Source organism: Thermobia domestica, chromosome 10 (genome assembly GCF_964235325.1).
Source record: "Thermobia domestica chromosome 10, izTheDome1.hap1.1, whole genome shotgun sequence".
Lineage (NCBI taxonomy): Eukaryota > Metazoa > Arthropoda > Insecta > Zygentoma > Lepismatidae > Thermobia > Thermobia domestica.
Genome location: NC_137463.1, coordinates 199820696 through 199833571, shown reverse-complemented (window position 1 = coordinate 199833571; position 12876 = coordinate 199820696). Strand labels below are relative to the sequence as shown.

Here is a 12876-nt window from a genome sequence, read left to right as displayed (position 1 = left end):
AGTGTTCATTATGACAACACGCTGTTCCATTTCTACCTATACAGAACACAGATGACGAGGATGCGCTATTCGCCATGACTACTAAGCACAAAGACAACAGCGTAACGTTCAGTGTTGCCAACTTACTAGAACAAAAATGGAGGACATTTCAAAAGTTGTTGTTTATGGAACACCTTTTATATTGGAGTTTTATGTCCGATAATTCACAATAATATCTTCATTCAACTCCAACACAAATGGAAATTCGACAGTAGTCACACTATCCATTTCCTTTTGTAAAGGAAATCAAAATTTTTAACTTACTTCAAACATGAGGCAATCCAAAACTCTTCATTCATTACAACAGTAAATACTTAGTAAGTCAAATCTATGTAAAAAAAAAAAAATGTATCTAGGAATCTAAGCAGACACAGATAGTAGGAGATTAAGACTCAAAGGATTATAAGAAAAGATTTAAAAATCACTGTAGAATCTTTCATCCGTTCCGGAATCGTCTCATTTTCGTTCATATTTTACGTATATATATAAAAAAGTAACAGTTTATACACGACTAGGGCCTGTAAGCATATTTTGTGTAAGCAGCGAGCTGTAGAGTGGCGACAGGGGGTGGATATTGCGAAAGCAGGCGGTGGATTAGTGCTTGAAAGAACGAGAGGAAAGCGCGACTGTTGTTTATAATCCCTGCCTTGTTGAAACATAATTTATGGCTCCTCCGAGATTCACAGATGAACGATGCGCTCTCGTGATAGCTACGAAATGAAGACAAATCCTCTTGTGATGCTTTATTTAAAATTTATTGTTTGCATTTTTTCTAATCATTTCACTGTTGGGAAGTGTCAAATATAATAAATATTTACATTGTATTATTTTTCTTTTCAAAACCGAGCTGTTCACAAGAGATCATATAGTTATTACTACGGCTTTAAAGATTTTTACTCTGGGTTTTAAAAATTTGCTTATGATAGATTGATATTGAACTTTACTTTTTAACACTGAATATAAATATTAATATGAAACGTAAAAAATTATATATACAAGATCAAACCTAGTTTTCCACCAGAAAAGGAATAAAATCAATTGAATTTCAACATCCCATGATTTTTTCCTTTAGGCTAGAGTAGACTATAAAATATAAAAGTCAAAGAAACAGAGGAATGAGAATGCCGGAGAAAACAGAAGAAAATCAAGCCAACTCACCGATGTGATGTTGTTAACCAAAGATTGACATGGTCTACAATCGAACCACGGATCTCTCATACCAGAAAATGAGGAAACGAGACAGCGCTAGAGATTTAGGATTTTGCTTATGATTTGAATTTCAGTAATTTTTAGAGTACCATTCCAGATCATTACAAGGCGAAATGCGTATCAACATTAAAAGAATTAATTGAAACAAATTGAAGAGATGCCTTTCTCTAATAGACGGGTTTACTTGAGACACTTTTTAAAATAAAATATTCCGGCAATATTAGTTGTTATCATCGGGGATGCGATGGCTCAAGGGTAGAGCGTTCACCTCCGGTGCTTGGAGTCCCTGGTTCGATCCCAGCTCTCGCCATGTGGACCTTGTGGTGGACAAACACCGTGCTCATGGATTTTCTCGGGGTTCTCCAATTTCCTCCCACTTTCTTCATTCTACCATTTCATTCATTTCTAATCATCACCGTCTCCTTTAGCCTAACCGGCATAAGCGTGGGACGTAAACTTAAAGATTTCGTTTCATTTTACAATCTATTCTACTAATTATGAATCCTGTAGACGTATGGATGACAATGCTCCTAGGTCGCAAGTGTTGGCATTTTTTAGGTTTGAATATGTGGTATATGCTAATTTGTGGACCTAATGTATATGTAAATGGAAACAAGGGACCATTACAAGTAGGTTGAGAAACGGGTGATCCATTACAAGTAGAGCTAGAGAACAGGGGCCTCATTACAAGAAGGGCTGAGAAATAGAGCCCTACTACTTGCTTCATAAAAGCCTAGTACATAACGATACAAAACACCATTGTTGTTTGTGCGTTTTAGCTTAATTGATTTTTCTTGTTACTTGGAAATTACATTACAATCAGAGTTTTCTTTAATTTTTTGGGCCCCCATGCATGTCGGGCCCTAGGTTATAGCTTGTTTAGCTTATATGTAAGTCCGGCACTATTTATAATTGAATAGCTTCATTAATATTTCTCAAGATATAAACGCCTTTGTACGTTAAGTAAAATTCACATTTAAATTAATTATGAGTCACATCTGTCACTTTGGCGGAATAATTATACAAGGCAAAAATATCATCAGTAAACTGTAACCTAACATATTTTATATATCTTCATGTATTTATCTTACCCACATTTACATACAAGACTCGAAGGAATTATATTCTGTGGCATAAATAATTCAATATTTCGATTCTCTGCTCGGATTACAAGTAATTTAAGTACGTGAAGAATCTCGTATACAAATCACAGTAATTAGAACAGAAGAAGGGAATATTATCCGAGATAACTAACTACTAATCAATAAATTTATAAAATATTCATGTCCATCAAAATGTGGATTCAGTTTTGGTATACTATAGCTATATGGAAATCAAAAGTAATAAAGAAACCCAAAGATTAGCATAACTTTAATATTGAATGCATATTTTTCTAAATCATTCTTGTATCCATGTGATAAGCGTATATTGTATTCAACCTAATTAATCATTACGATAAAAAACTCATTCCAACCAGATCAAAGTTTTATAACTTTTGTTAATTAAAAAATGAAATAAAAGAATATATCTTAACTAAAAAAATTCGAATTTGCCATGCATTTAATATAATTAATTACGAGACAACTTTCAGCCAACACGCTTAATAATCATTATCAGTTTCACTTGTTGCTATAGAAACACCAATAAAATTTATTAATAAATATCACTAAAGAAACAATCATTTTCAGCATCTACTCAGATTAAGGGAAAGTGAATTGATCAGCGAATTATAAAGGATTTTTTTTTATAATTAGAATTATAACTGTTTAAATCCAAACAAGAACTGTGAAAGGACTACAAATTAAAGGAATAGAACCGTGTGTGCTATAAATTATAATAGAACCCATGATTCTTATAGAAGGACTGTCCAGAAATTACCAGGCGTTTTAGCCTATCGCTGCAATGGCCGGGCTAGAGTCGCCATCTTGGTGTCAGAAGGTTACCACACCAGTGTTGCCACACTTGGTAGAATTGTACCAAATTCAGCCCTTTTTGTCATTCATCGGCCCGTTGGTACTACGCTGGCATTTTCAGCCCCTTTTGTGAAAAAGTTGGTACAATTCTACCCAATTCAGCACCATTTAACAACTACTTGTCACTATGCATTGGACTCTTAAAAAAATGCTGTTGAAAGTTCATTCTGTGACGTTGCACCGCATAACGCTACGAATTTTGTGTGGAAAATTCGTAATTCGTAATATTTTATTATAACCCACTGGTTACACATGAATTCGCATGATTCATTTGTTCCTCGTTTCATATATGGCCTCGTTATATATTTTTTTCATATATGGCCATAATTCAAAATGGTTTTGATTTATTGGTCACTTTGAAATAGAGGCGTGTTTGGTTTCCTTACAATACGTAAAGAAGATAACTGTTTTCCCTTTTAATATGCGGCCTGTGTTATACTTCCTACGTGCGAGGAAAGTTTCATCTACTTCGGTTGTTCGGGGTCCTGCTGTTTAGATATTTTTAAAAAGAGCACTTTCTTGATTTGGACTCTTGAAAGGGGGGGGGGGAGGGCGAGTGTTCTAGAACTTTACCTCTTTTAGCTTCGTGTTATAAAGCCATGTATTACACTGATATAAAAAAAATGAATTCAGCCCTTTTTGTTTCAATTTGGTACTATTTTTCAGCCCACTCCAGAGCTAGGACTGTGGCAACACTGTACCACACTCAGTTCACATCCACCTGTTGTAGCGTGAGGACTGTGATACTCTTTCTGTGATTTCTGTGACGTGTTAAAGTATGCGCTACAAAAGAAAATCCTGCCTCTCGTGAGGTACGTTCTGTAATTAGGTTTTTGTTGGCAAGGAAAACCACAAGCCATTTAAAATCCATTGCCAATTATGTGAAGTATACGGACATGGAGTGAAGGCCAAGTGTTGCAATGGTGCGTTGATTTTAAAAACGGCTTTTTCAATGTTCACGATGAGGACCTCCAGTTCAGGGAAGGTGTTCGTTCACCCACCATACAGCCCAGATTTGGCGCCGAGCGACTACCGTCTATTCTCAGTGATGAAGACATGTCTTGCTACACTTGTCTTTGATACTGACGCTGACCTGCATGCCGGTATAAGCTAATGGTTGAAATCGCAGTCAGCAGATTTCTATCGAAACGGTATTGAAAAACTTGTGCCACGGTGTAATATGTGCCTTAATTTGCGTGGCGATTATGTGGAAAAATAGCATAAGAGAGTACCTTTAAAATGTATATAATACAATATGGTTTCTTCATTCTTCTACTTTCTATTTCAAAACGTACGTTCACCTTCACATAAATTCCATTTATATTTCATAATTCAGCTAATAATGCTTAATGCACATTTTTATTGTGTCAATAATCCGCAACTAACTTCCGTACCTCTACATTCCTTTGTCATTTCAGTTGTCTATGAATTATTTCTAAGTATCTTCTGCTTAATTACACATTTCTAATCTACATTATTCCCTTTAACTTTGTAAACGTTAAACTCTGTGTTGTCTCAGTGAGGTAGGTGTACAATTACTGACACTAAATCTGGCTTAGGAGCGCACGTGGGACGAAAAGTTAAAAAGCAAGTCGAAACAAATGTAAAAATTGAACAATAATAAACATGATTTAAATACAGTAGAGCGTCGATTATCCGAAGTAATTGGGGGGCATGGGTGTTCGGAAAACTGGTTTGTTCGGATAATCGAACTGTACATGTTTATTTGCCATGCGCGGAGCGGCACGCCTCAACTCTAAGCTGGCGCAGCTGTTGCTGTGAACAGCTTTGATACTGCCGCTACTTCTACAGCCAGTGCCAAACCGACAGAAGTGTGCTGATTGTTGAAACACAGCGACTGGCGGCTTGGCCGGTCAGCAGCGCCTTATGAAGGCCCCATTAGAAGCAATGTTCCGCCAGCGGTGGCTCAGTGCGGCGACTACTGTGGGAAACTTGGTTTGGGAGTGAGGGGGATGATGGACGGTAGGGTGGGAGAGTAACAGGTGCGAGCGAGTACACAGTTCGGTTAAGCGGTCGTTCGGTTGACCGACGTTCGGATAATCGACGCTCTACTGTAATAAAAAAGAAACTTTTATCTATTTCATAAAGTTCCTGTTTCTCTCCTGTTTATTTTACTTTTGTAATTTGAATGTGAATAAAAAAGTAAAGAGAATATCTACAATTAACAAAAGAAGTGATCAAAGAATTACAAAATTACAAAATAATAAAATGCATTCATTGTATACTAGAAAACAAATTGAAGTAAACAAGCATTTATGAGTTAATTATTCGCTTTTCCGTGTAAATTATGTAGGCCTCTTTTACAGTAATTTGAAAGCCGAATATTATACGCCAGTATTTATTCAAATTTTAAGCATACTAATATACTTCCCTAATCACGAATCTTTCAGTAAGAAATAAAATAATGGCACTTGTGGAAATTGTGATCCGAAAGGTTCAAAATAGAAAAATTGAGTCTTCTTCAACACAACAATCTATTTCAAACTTTAAAAGTAGCATTTCTGCGATAAAAATCAAATATATCATGACAGAAGTCAGAAAGTACAGTAGATACTCTATTAACCAATCACCACGGGCTCAGGCCCTGGTCAGATAACGAAAAAGTCGATTAAAACAAAAAATCTCAATTTCATATTCCCTAAATTATATAGCATTTCTATAGTTGTTAAAAATAGTCTTATAGCATAATAATACAATATATTTCATTTTCAAAATCGGTTGAAGTTTTGACCACAAGCTACTCGAATTAGATTCAGTTGAATGTATATCGATATAGGTTAAAGTATACTAGAATATCACACAAATCACACTTATTTACTGTGTCCAAATAATATCAAGACAGAATCATAGCCTCATAGTGATTAGTTAGTTAATTTGTTGTTGTACGGCATGTTATTGTGAAGCAACGAACACAGTTGAGAACAAAAATGACCTAGATGAATCTTGGAAGATGGGCAGTTAAGACAAAGGACGGCGGGTAAGATGACGGTTGCACAGAGGACTCGTAAGCTCATGAATGGTTAAAGAGAGAGCGCTTAAGAGGGAGTCCTGTGTAGAATATATAAAGAGAGAAAGAAAATATAGGGAAAAATGACAGCACAGAATAATACACACAAACAAGAAAAGTATGTAATGTTATAACTTGCGAATGTAAAACACGGTTTAAATTTACAGGGCACCTTATAGTAGCAATGATGTTTCCATGAGATACATTTCCTTAGTATACCTCAGATTTTCCTAGGGATACCGTGAATATACGGTGTTCAATTTACTTTTTTTTTTTTTTTTTTTTTGGACAAATCTAAGTTTTGCCACAAACTGTCTTCAATCTACCCCGCAGATGAATTTCGATCAATATCAGGAGCTTTGAATGTGCTAGAATTTATATGTGCTAGTAAATCAAAGGTTCTAAAATTGATATCGGATGTAGTATGGCGTTAGCACAAGGAAAAAGGTGTTCCTTGGTATTGAAGAAAATAGATGGAAAAAGGTGTTCCTCGGTATTGAAGAAAATAAAGATTTTCTTAAAAGAATTGGAAGAGACAAGAAAGATAATCAGCATTGCTTTGCAGAATAAAATCGTGCTATAGGAATATCAGACTTCGACCAACGTATAGCAGACAGATTTACTGCAATGTCCTTCCTATTTAAATAAGATGAGTAACCGAATAACCAATATGCCATCATAGTATTTGCATCGAAAGTTAGCCTATGTTGATTAATTAATGAGTCCTTTACTGCAAAACCCTGCATAAACCACCGTTGCTGCTACTGCAAACCCCTATAGCTCGAGTTTATTTTAATCAACAGTACGAACGGAAAACTCTACTTATGTTTGTGAAGAAACTTGGGTCTCCCCCTCCCCAAGCCAAAATCTGAAATAATGATAAAGATTCATTCAGGTTTTCCAACAATACCTGCTGCTTCGAATGGAAATCAATCAATAATGAGGGTATGAATTAATTTCTACCTCTGATTAAACAAAACACGTTACGCGAAAATTTCGAAAAAGTACAGTAGGTGCGGGGTAAAAGCCACAGTATTTACTTCTGATTTCTTTCTCGCGTCTTGGTCAAATTTATGAATTCTATGTAAAATAGCTTATTCACATAGCTAATACATTTATCCTTAATAGTCACCTGATTCTAAAAACATTGAATTAATGGTTTAAAGTTGAAATTAGATTTTGAAGATATAGGCAAATTGGGACCTTAACCCCATGAAACTTCCACTGAAATCTATTTTACAGCATTGTTCCGTAAAATACTAGCAGAAATATAAAAAACTAAATATATACAGACACTATACAGTTGTAAACACAACAAAAGTAAACGGAGTTTGGAAAAAATGAAATAAAATATTAAAGTTTTACGTCCCACGTTTATGTTAACTAGGCTAAAGGAGACGGTGATGACGAGAAACGAATGAAATGGTCTAATAAAGAAAGTGGGATGAAACGGGAGAACACCGAGAAAACCAACGCACAAAGCGTTTGTCCGCCACAAAGCTCACTTGACGCGAGCTGGGATTGAACCAAAACCACATGCACCAGAGATGAACTCTTTACGACTGAGCCAACGTGACCCGCTAATTGGAATTTGGATTTATAAGAAATAGTAGCTCTTTGCTTCAGGAGAATTGCTTCACTGCACGCCTACTAGTTAGACAACCAACATGACAGCTCAACCATGCCATGCAAGGATATTTCTTCATTTGGAAAAAATGATTTTATTTTTCAGGTTAATGTCACATGAATATGCCAGTAAGGCTAATGGAGACAGATGACTAAGGCAAGTAAATGATAACGGAATAATTGTTAGAATGACAATGTGGGAGGAATGGAAATGAGACAATTTGTTGTCCACTACAAGCTTACTTAGCCGGCCGGGGATCGAATCAAGAACCTCACGCACCAAAGGTAAGCGCTCTGAGTCACCGTGCTCCTCCTTTCTTCATTTGGAGCAGAAAAAAATGAGTAGTTGAGCATCGCATAGAGAACCACCAAATAGATAGACAGAAATCCCATTCACATTAATTTTTAAGAGATAAGAATCAAGTCAAAGAAGAGGAAAATAATGATACTTGATATAAATTTGATACGAAATAGTCATTATTCAGTGCAACAACATTTGTATCGTTCAAAACACACACAAAGAGAGAGAGAGAGAGAGAACGCATGGAAGAAGACGGAGAAAGAGTGAAGAAAGGAGAAAAAGAAAAGAGGAAAGACAAACAGTGGAAGACATGGAAATAAATTAAATTTTAACCAAATAAGGATTCACAGTCTATATCATTTTCCCCGGGCTTCTCTCTCGGTCTTGTGTTTTTTCTCCCTTTATGAGATAAATCTATTTTAGTAGTAATCGTGAACATAATTTACAGCGATTTATTCCTTAAAGAAAATAATTGAGAATCCAGGCGGGGAGTCGAACAAAGGAGCTTGAGAATGAGAGTCTCACACGCTATCCACTTAGCTGGATATGCTATAAAAATGTATTATCAAATCAGTCATTAAACTCGCTACTGTCAGTGAGTTAGCCCTTTCCATTTGAAGCTTGAATTTTATTTACGGCCTTTAGACATCTATGGCTGAGGTCGCCCTGTTTCTATATATAAAAAATGTTGATGAACCTCAAGTATGAATTAATCCATAATCTTGAGCACTTACAGTAGCATCAATATATAACTCGGATTAACTGAGGATTAAAAGAGTGATTTTGTAAATTTACGAAACTAGTTCTAGTTTTTGAAGAGCTGGTCTTACCAGTAATATTCACCCAAATGACATATCGTTGCGTTGTTATCTGACACTCTTGCAGTGTAAATACAACTTTAGAAATCTTCGTTTCCAAGCTCCGACCGTGAATAAGTGGTTAAGCCGTCTGCTTGTTGGATGAAAAGCTCGGATTTAAATGCCGTCAGGTGCAAGTGATTATTTTTTGTTTTTCTTTCAAAAATACATTTCTTTATATTCACTCTTTTTATTGATAGTTGCTTTGCAGTTTTCGTAGATTGTCGTAAATTAGTTACCATAGGTTAATGGAAGTTAGGTAAGGTTAGATGCGGCCATGCATCTTTACATTTTCGGTTCGGTTCTTTCCTTCGGCAGTGTGGATTTCTGCCCCGACCGGAACGTGTTTTTGAACGGGTTGTGCTGTGTGTAACACGTTGATTTCTTTTACGAACTAATTGACCGGTTGGATGCAATCTTGTTCCAATTACGCTGGTTCGCACTGTAAATACAACTAACAAAGCAACGTTTAAAAGTTTTCCTCAGTGGGCTGGTGGTTAAGGCGTCCAATGTTTTTAATGAAAAGTCCCGGGTTCGCGTCTCGGCAGTTTTGGAGCACTGCATAATGATGAATCCTGCATGATGTTCATAGTGTTATTTTCCTTTTCTTTGCATTCATTCATGTCTCTTAAAACTCAAAGTGAATGCAATTTCTTCCTATCTATCTCGAAGTTCTCTAAGTGATGTTCAACTACTCATTCTTTCTTGCTGCAATGGAGGAATGATTGCAATGTCATGTTGGTTGTCTAACTACTAGACGTACACTGAAACAATTCTCCCGAAGGATAGTGCTACTATTTCTTAAACTTCAACCTCCATTTACTTTTGTCGTCGTGTGTACAATTAACTGAAAACTTAAATTTCGCTTGGGAAAGAAATGCTAATATAAAAACAAGTCACTAAAATCAATAGGAACGTTAAAATAAGAAGAAAAGGAAAAATTAATAAGATTAATTTGGAACTTATCACATGTTTTGGTCCCATAAAGTAACATACATATTTAAGAACGGTTTCAGAGCAATGTATTATTTTAAGACTAACAGAAAAGCAAGTTTTAAATGCTGTATGAAATTATGCAATTATGCTAAATACTACAGTAAAATTTAACAAGAAATCAGTTAAAATAAGGACAAATCACCTAGTTGAGTCATAAAACTAAACATGTTATATCTGTGGAGCGATACATTAAGAACTAGTACATAGAAACTTTTTTTCATAAACAGAAACATGAATTATTGAAGAAAATAAAGTCAGTTATATTGATTATTTAAATTTTACTCTGAAAACCAAAGTTAAAAACAACACTCAAAACAGTAATAAAAATCACCATATTTTTCTATCGAATACGAATACTTTGAATAGGCTTAGATAACTTCCTCATAATTTTCGCTTTATTGAAGAATGATTCTTTATTCATTTCAGACAATCGCATAGTAATGCGGAGCTCTTTTGTAGGAAGCACCGATATATCTATCTGTTTCAATTTCTGTGATCATAGCTACGTAAAGACAGAATGAAATTTTCTTTTTACCGTACACTTTGTATTCGACAAAATCATGTGCTTGAAGTTTAGACGCTGTCACATCTTCTGATTCACTCTCAGATATTATGAAGATAAATTCATAACTGCTTTTATGAAGAGAGAATAGAGAATAAACTTCGTATGATTACTTATATTTTTCAGAAGCCGTTTTCTGTGGCTGTAATACTAGCTTCTTTTCAATTTTCTTTTTTTTTTTTTATCGACTTTCTTGAGATTTTTCGTTTCCTTCTCCGTTGTCTTTGTGAGCATCAAAGTGTCAGCTGTAGACTTAAGACTTCGACTTGTACGTTTCCTTTTAATGTTTGATTTTGGCAGAAAAATTATATTACAGGTGTTTGTAGAAAAATGTGATTGTCCAGAAGAAGATTTCCCAGATAAATTCTATGGTTTCTCGCATCATCATTTTGTGGAAGATAACTAGAGGGCAACAAAATAGAATTTGCCACAGTAGTAACGTTGCATGTTGCACCAGAAAACTATGAAGACCAATTGGGAGCTCAGCGGAAGAATTTCTCAGAATGGGAATGTTCTGGTGTAAATAAACTTTTGAAGTGAAGGGTAATGGATTTTCCACATCAGTTATGTGTGTGTAATCCCATTAGAGAGCTGAGAAGGCTATTAACAAGGCTAAAGAGAGATGATTTTCAATAGCAACTAATTTGGTTATGATACTAGAAGACTGTAGAAGAGAAACAGGATTCTCAGGTATGTTGCTAGTCCTTTCAAACTTAGTTGTAGGAATGAAAAATTGGAGGTCCTGAGGATAGTTTTCATCAAAACAAATGTTTAAATCCAAACCTGGATTTTCTGTATCAACAGTGTCCAATTTTTTGGTCTAATGGATAAATTCCTATCGCATTGAATGCTTAAGTAGCATTCTCTATTATGCTTATTTTTCCGTACGCCTTCTTAAATATACTGGGAAGATGGTATTCGGTTAATACTTGGCCAGAATTAGGTGATTCAGTTATCGCATAAATTGTCGTAGTAGAGTTTCGGAGACCTATTGCAATATGGTCTAAACGTTTTTTTTTTAAGAAGTAATTGCTTGAAGAGAAATGTGTTGTCTTTGGTTATCCAAAATAAGCAAGACAAAGGACCTACGGTAAGGTTGATATGTTTTTAAAATGCTCCAGATGTACGGAAACGTTTTCGTATTCATATAACCAAAGTCTGTCACAGTCATTGATGGAGCAGTTGGTCCATCTTTCAAAAAATGAACGTTTTGTCTTTTTTCGTGCGAAGACAGAGAAATATGGTACATAGTGTTTTGTAGCACGTATACCCCCACAAACAATAGCCACCTCTGGTGCATGGGCTCCTTGGTTTGATCCTACCGCGCGCCAAGTGAACTTTGTGGTGGAGAAACACCGTGTGCGTGGGTTTTCTGAGGATTATCCCGTTTCCTCCCACTTTCTTCATTCCACCATTTCATTTGTTTCTCATTATCACCGTCTCCATTAGCCTAGCCGGTATAGTGGTGGGACGTAAAACTTCATTTCATTTTCACAAACAAACGCAACTGTTTTCCCTTACCGAAACAATTTTGACACGTGTCCTTACCTACAAGAGTAATATATTTATGCAATTTATTTGAACCGTTTGAAATTCACTCTATTGTAGATATGATTTGACGCAAATTTGTAATTCTACTCAGCATCTTCCCAATTTCTAAAAAGCTGATCCAACTGTTCCGTATTGAATCCAGTTGTGCTAATAGTACTTGTCTTACTTGGTATTCTCAATGAGAGTTCGTTTCTTTTTACAAATTCCCTTGTCCAATCTCTCCCAGCTATTTCGATTCTTTTGAGAATAGGTGCGATAGATTGTTGCGTTCAGCAAATTCATAGGCAAGGAAGCGTAATAATTGTCAATTATGTCCATATAAACGCATATCCAAACCTTTACAATATTGAACTATTTCCTATTCTTGATCCAGCGTAAAACCCTGTTTGAAATGTCCAAGTAAAGTAACACCGTGACCATATTTCAGCCTCTTCCGCACTCTGTTGATTCATTGAATTTCAGAATTCGACAAACTCCTATTACAGATATCCCATTTTCCTTAAGTTCCCGTGCCTGCTAAAGAACATTATTCAGGAGCTTCAGTTCTTCCTTCTTTCTTTTGTAATTTCTAGAAAATATTCATACAAAAGAAAGAAAAGGAATGTACAATAGTTATGTGAGAAACACGAAAAATATGTTATGTGCTAAAAGAAAAAAAAGATACATGGAAAATAGATGCAATCAAATAAAAACTGAATACTTTTCAAAATACTATTTTAATATATCTACTCGTA

General features: G+C 35.5%; 1 protein-coding gene across 1 annotated transcript in view; it reads left to right on the top strand.

The window, feature by feature from the left end:
* Positions 1-12876, top strand: part of LOC145662927 (suppressor of lurcher protein 1-like) — a 2696516-nt gene that overhangs the window by 2254284 nt on the left and 429356 nt on the right. The window lies entirely within an intron of this gene.